Source organism: Onychostoma macrolepis, chromosome 16 (assembly GCF_012432095.1).
Source record: "Onychostoma macrolepis isolate SWU-2019 chromosome 16, ASM1243209v1, whole genome shotgun sequence".
Classification (NCBI taxonomy): Eukaryota; Metazoa; Chordata; class Actinopteri; order Cypriniformes; family Cyprinidae; genus Onychostoma; species Onychostoma macrolepis.
In genome coordinates this window covers 33427040-33434164 of record NC_081170.1, presented here as the reverse complement: position 1 = coordinate 33434164, position 7125 = coordinate 33427040, and the positions used below count along the sequence as shown (strand labels likewise).

At 36.6% G+C, this 7125-nt stretch overlaps 1 long non-coding RNA gene across 2 annotated transcripts; it reads left to right on the top strand.

The window, feature by feature from the left end:
* The first annotated feature begins 2032 nt into the window (after positions 1–2032).
* On the top strand, positions 2033–6326 carry LOC131522239 (uncharacterized). 2 transcript variants are annotated; one of them, XR_009266480.1, is made up of 5 exons: positions 2033–2099; positions 2189–2255; positions 4522–4704; positions 5741–6026; positions 6140–6326. It is a non-coding gene; the product is annotated as an uncharacterized LOC131522239 (long non-coding RNA). The 2 variants fall into 2 exon arrangements; XR_009266479.1 differs by lacking the exon at positions 2033–2099 and having other exon boundaries at positions 2116–2255.
* The last annotated feature ends 799 nt before the right edge of the window (positions 6327–7125 follow it).

Genomic DNA, 7125 nt, shown 5'->3' with positions numbered 1-7125 from the left:
TTGCGGGTGCTTTTATTCATTATTGAAGAAGTTCCTACACAACTTTTTTTGTTGTTTTTAAATAAATGAATACTTTTAATTAGCAAGAATTAATTAAATTGATCAAAAGTGACAGTAAATGCATTTGTTACAAAATCCCATTTCAAATTAATGCTGTTCTTTTGAACTTTATATTCGTCAAAAGAATTCAAAAAAATAAAATTTATCCGTTTCTACAAAAATATGTAGCAGCACAGCTGTTTTCAACATTGATAATAATCAGAAATGTTTCTTGATTAGCAAATCAGCATATCAGAATGATTTCTGAAGAATCATGTGACACTGAAGACTGGAGTAATGATGCTGAAAATTCAGCTTTGATCTCGGCAATAAATTACATTTTACAGAATCAAATAAATGTAGCCTTAGTGAGCAGATCACGAGAAAAATACATTTCCTCTAAACAATTTCCTCAACGCATGACAGTATTATTGTGCATGCAGTTCTCAGTTTTCCCAGTCAGCTGGATTTTGCACAGTCAGTTCATTTAAAAACATCCCAGTGTGTTTGATTTCCATATTTTGCTTCAGTACAGCAACACTAAAACACACTCAGCTTGAGCGTTGGAGAAAGAGCTGGAGAGTCGAAAGCAAATAGTTTCTAAACAAAACTTTATTTGCATTACTTATATATGCTCACTGTCATTCCGCCATATAAACTGTATATTCAGAATGTTTTGGCAATGGGAGGCCATTTCTTACTCGCCAGTGAGGCTTGTTAAATTCAGCTGCATTCCAAAACTTATGTAACATCCTGTTCTATTCAGTAGCGTATTAAGTGCTGCATCAGTTGCTCTGAAAACATCTTGCACACTAGACAATTTTTCTGAATCATGCAGAAATGCTAAATTGGGTCTTGATGATCAACAGTTTTTCAGGGATGTTCACAGTAGCTCGCTCATTCATGGCGTTAATGAGGGGTGTCAGGTTAGTTGTTTGGGGGTTCTTCTGATGAGAGAGAACCAGCACGTTAAAAGACCTGCCATTATGCAAGAATAATTGCTGTTAATAGAATAGCAAGGAACGGCCATTACTGGTGCATACTGGCCCACATCGAGTGTTTGTCACAGAGTAGGGAGTGTTAAGGAAACTTGTTTGAAAATGCAAAAATAATTTCCTTTGGTGATGCTATAGTAGCACCAATTTCACATTTCACCTTCAAATTATGCGTAAACATCAGTACTTTTATAAACAAGACAAGTACACATTTTTTAATTGGAAAATCAACACTATAAAACAAGAACATGCTGCTGTGTGAAGCAGGGTTATTAAACTAAAACTATAACCATAAAAAATTATTTCATTTTGGGTGAACTATCCCTTTAAAAAAAAACTACAGTCTTATTTTTAAAATAACAGTAATAAATATAGCTGCAAGCAGCAATTAACGGGCCAAGCACAACAGAGGTAAAATGAAAAGCTAAGGAGCTGTCTTTAATTACTCAGTAAAGACCAGGGTTCTACCTTCCCGCAGACTAATGCTTCCTTCACGTGCTATCGGAAATTTCCTATTTCCCACTTATGAAGTCGTGATTACAAGCTTGTCGTATTCAAGTGCTTTAATGTCTGAAAGAATAAAATGTAGCATCCCATTGGTTGACAATCACAAACATTCACCATGCTATACATGCAGTTCGCTGACAATTCTGGAATTTCGGTCAAATACATGCTTATTTCACTGCTTATAAAACATACAGTGTGCTTCGCATGATCGTTCATATCTAGCCTATAAATACACTACTTTAGCAACAAAACAAAGGGATAGTTGTTGTGAGAACAGCATTGACAGCAGCAATGGTTGTTCCCTCCACCATGTTTAAAGTTTATGACCTGCCCAACTCGGGTATCAAAATTATTTCAGAATTTCCCAGTAGTAAATATGACTTGAGAGGCCGTTCACGTCCAATTTCCGATTAGGAAACTCGTCTGTCAACTTCAACACACCTGTCTGTAATTAGGTAGCCCTGAACACCTTGATTAGCTGGTTCAGGTTTGTTTGATTAGGGTTGAAGCTGAACCCAAAAGGGCTGATATAGGAAATTATAGGTATCGTTTGATTCGGTAAGCCATTCTGAATTTAACGAGACAATCTTCTGATTTTTGGTATATTGGTTTGGTATATCAAAAAGCTTTTGTTAACTTTTTGCCAGAATGCGCTAAAGATGATCTGAGCCAATTTTGGTGAAAATTGGACAAACCATCTGGGACGAGTTTCAGGTAGTTTTCTGGAAAATTCAAAATTGCAAAATTGAAATGTAATTTTTGACTTACAAATGTAAGACTTGGTATGAGCAAAGGAATCAGAGGGAAAAAATGAATTTTGCTTTTAGACCTTCCGGTTCAAAATTTATTAGCATAAACATGAGTGCAAGAGTTTGAGTTAGATACTCCAAATTTGCTGTGGTTAATGATGAGACTGTCCTCTATACGTGTGCCATATTTAATACATTTCCTACAAGTGATTCTATAATATTCATAACAGCACACTAAAGCATTTGAAAAATATAGCATTTTACTACAAATGGTCCACTGGATTTTACTGAAATGATCCATGCTCAAAATGGCTGACATAGGAAAATTTCAACCCAGGCTCATTCGAAATACGCGCCTCTAAATACATTTCTGCAGCACCGTTGTTGCGTACCTTACTGCACGTATCACGGCAGTTTCAAAGTGAAACGTCCAGTGAGTGGCGCTAAAACATGGGTTCAATACGTGACCCTGACACGTTTTTGTTACGTTGATATAGGTATGTATTGCTGTGTTTTTATTACGTTGCTTCAGGTACGCGTTGTGGTGGTTCATAATTCAAATATCCGATGAGTGTCGCTAAAATTGAATGCTCTATCATGTTGGAAATATCCTCTACACCAAACCCAACCCTAAACCTACTCGATAGTGTTGATATAAAAATGCATTTGTTGATGCAGCCGTGCCATTTTAAAATTCCTTATGCGGATTTGAGCTGTTTTGTTGAACTGTAGTTTCACGGGGTTCGTACTGAAGCTCTTCATCGCGTGAGCTACGGAGCAAACCTACTGCGTTAGAAAACTGCATATGAAGCTGGATATGTGACCCTAACATTCAAATGCATCAGTTTTAAAGTCTCACAGCATGTTAAAATTGTTTTGAATTCATAACATAATATTCCTCAAGTAATTATTTGAAAATTAGGCTTTATTAATCGAAATTGTGGACCTGCAAATCATACTTTGTGTGAAAAGGAATACAAGTTTTACTGCCTCTAGTGTTCATTGCAACTGGAAACTGCAGCGATTCGTATGTATAAGTATGTTTTTTTGAGTTTTGCAGAAATGTAGGTAGAGGTACGTATTTCCAATGAGCCTATGTTGGAAAATTTTGTATTGTTTGATTCAGTATGCCACTCCGAATCTAAAGAGATCTAATTCTTATGATTTTTGGTCAAACTGATTATAAACAAAAATGTCAAATTTTGACCAGTTGGTGATGCTGTGGCAAAACTACTCATGTTCTCTCAGGTTTGAGTCAGGTCAAGTTTGGTCTGAATCCGCTAAAGTGTTGCGAAGATTTTTGCACGGATTTTGCTTCTAGGCCTTACGGTTCAAAAGTCATTAGCAGAAACATGAGTGCAAATTTGGCCTGTTGGTGACATTAGAGAGTTTGAGGTAGAGCCTCCAAATTTGCTATAGCTAATATTGAGACTATTTGTGTGCCAAATTTCATAACTTTCCCGCAAGCGATTCTATGGGCTGCCAAGAAGAAGACAACTAATGGATACAATAGGTGCCTGGCCCCTAAAAAATACAAAAACAACGACACAATAATGTTACTAAAACTTTTACTGAAATTAAAAATATTTTAAAAAATCGAAATTCTTTTTAATCTTAATATTACAGGGTCTCTTTGGGTCTTGTGGTCTCCTTCTACAAGTTAAGGCCTTAAATCTGAACCAAAAGTCTTACACAAATTCTTGTTTTTTGAGAAACTGAACAAAATTAAATGAATTAATGCTTGAAACAAGAACAAATGTCAATGGGGTGTGAAAACTTTTTTCTGAGCCCATTCTGAGTTTGTTCTTGACTTACCTCAAGTAATTTTTCTTCTGAAGTAAATGTATCTTGATTTAAGACTCTTTAGACATTTGCACTGGAAAGCAAGACAAAAACGCAGATGAAGGACAATACTTTTTTGCGGTCTGATCAGAAGGTGCAGTGAAAGTTATTTCCAAAAAATGAATACAAATCTCTTGGAAGTTGTATTGTCAAATTTTGAAGCGTTGCTAATGCAACTTGTGTGCTTCCTAGACATTTTGACAAATTGTGTTTAGTTTATTCCATACATTTTCTTTACTTGGTCTCAAAAAGGTCTTAAGAAGTCTTTGTCTGCTTCATAAAACCTGTATTAACAAACACTGTAAAAGTACATCAATGATACTAAAATAGAGCTGGACTTTCTGTCCTTTTCCTTTTCTTTTTTTGTCACGTCTCTTTCTCACTTCCAGCTGTTTGTAGAGCAGGGTGTCCAGTGTCAGCTCTTCCCTCATCCTCTCCCACACTCGCTCCGCTCCTCCTCATCCAGCGCCGGAGCCAGACTGCAGCTCAGGCATTTTATGATTTAACTGCAGGGATAGATGACCGTAATGAAGACGGCTCCTCACCGTCTGCTCCTCATGGGGTAACATCAGGTGAGGAAATGAACACACATCAGTGTCTTTTAAACTTGATGTCTTAAAAGGGAGTAGGTCTCACTGAATGAAAATTCTGTCATCATTTACTCGAGCCATATAAATGGGTCTTTTTGCTGTGGGGAATCTTCATGCTGTTTTTGTCAAACGAACAAAGCACAAGGCTGAAAAGCACCATTAAGACATAATAAAAGATTTCCATAAAATCTGTGCACCGTTTTCCAAGTCTACTGAAGCCATCAAGTCAGATTCGTAAACGAATCAGTCTGGACCAACAGATTCATTGAATGGAATTGGTTCAAAAGGATGAATGATTCATTTGCAGAGGATTCAGTCTGAATACACAGATGGATGTTTGATTATAAAAAAGGTAACTGCAACTTCTTATCTCACAATTTAGACTTTTTTTCCTCGCAATTTCTAGTTTATGTCTAACAATTTGGATCTTTTTCTTCCAATTCTGAGGGAAAAAAAGGCAGAATTGCAAGAAAATGCAGAATTGTTCAGATATAAATGAAGAATTGATATGATATGAACACATAATTGCAAGAAATTAACTTTTTTTTTTTTTTTTTTAATCTGTGGTGGAAACAAAAAAAAAAAAAGAGGCAGAATTGTGACGTAGAAAATCGGAATTCAGAAGAAAAAAGTCAGAATTACGAGATATAAACTCAGAATTGCAAGATTTAAACTCGGAAGTCAGAATTGTGACAAAGTTGCAGTTTTTTATTTATTTATTTTTATTCTGATAGTTTAGAATGTTGTTACGTTCTTATCGGTGGAAGAACGCAGACGTTCCAGAACTGTTTGTGGAATCAAAGTATTTCTGAAATAATGGTTTCCCAACCCAAGTCTCAACTACGCTGACGTGTAATATTTACATTCCACAAACTCCCGGTGTCCATTTCCCAAATCACATAACTGCCTCATTTTCCCATGGTGCAATTACCCTCCGTGAATGGTGTTGTTATAAGGTACCTCCTCACCCTGCCTTTGAGGTTTCCACCTTTCTCTAAATTGTGCTTTGTCCACTTAGATGATAATCTGCTTCACAGCACATGTGTCAGATGGAAGGAATGCTAATCTGGAAGAGGTGCAGAGCTTGGACTTTTTGGCAGCCAGTTTCCACTCTGCACTTACTTTCCATGTGGTGCCGCTCCAGAGGCTCCGGGCAGGAGAAGCCTGTTTGGGGAACAGAGGTGTTGACGGATCCCAGATCGCCCCATTGGCCACGCCCCCCATCTGAGGGTCACGGCTCTGCTGGACAACTGACCTGAACTTCTGTTCCAGTACCACATCCAGATCTGTAGTTCATATTAAAGGTAATACAATCACACTGTGTACTCTAACCCTGGGCTTTGAAACCCAAACTGTATTTTATTCAATTCATCTGTCAGACGGTGAATAATCAAGCCTTTCCTCTCTCTCTCTTTAGTCTAGAATGGAGGATCGTGATTTCTCAATGAAGATGTTAAATGTGTGAGACCCAGGTTTGCTGATCTTCACCTGTCAACAGGTTTTACACGGAGAGCTGTTTGTTTGCACTCTACAAGCTCTGAATGCTAAATTTATCAGATACTCAGTACTAGGTTTAAACTGTGGAACAGCAGTGATTTTTATATATATATATATATATATATATATATATATAATATACACACACATACAAGAGCTGAGAAAAAAAATAGATCTGTTTTGTTGTCATTTTCACAATTTTCTGCAGTCTCGCATTAGAATTGTACACTTGAATTTCATTAAAGGAATTAAAAGTAAATAAACATTAAGCGTTAATTCTGTCACACTGAAAAAAAATACTATTTTTTTTTTTTTTAAGGTAAGTGGCTGTAAATTCAAATCTTTTTTTTTTTTTTTTTTTTTTCAGTACAGTTTCTTCACAACTTTGCTGTGTTAATGATTCAATGACTCACTTGCACCAAATTGTGGCACAAAATATTGTCACAAGTCACTTGTCATTTATCTTTTTGGTGAACCGATTCAAAACAGTCTGGTATCCATCATTCACATGCAGCATTTATGTTATATACATTAGCTTTGATTTAGATCAAGAAAAAAAATATACGTGTGTATTACGCAAGGCATATTTCAAATGGACTAGAATTACATGAAAGAAATTGGCTTTTCATTTACTTTGACAGGCTTCTTGTTTAAGCCCTGCCCATCTGTGATGCTGTCCCAATACAGACACATGCACAACCCTAACAAACGCATGACATCACCACAGTCCTCTTATGTCTTAATTTATGCATGCATGTCTATGTTAAATTATGGGGGTGCAAAAAGACCCACAGTAGTACTACCACACTCGTAATTATTCCAGACATTCTGTTCCCATACCCCAAATTATTCTTCCCATGATCCCATGCACTCCAAACCCCCAGTGCTGACTTTGCCCTCCTATTA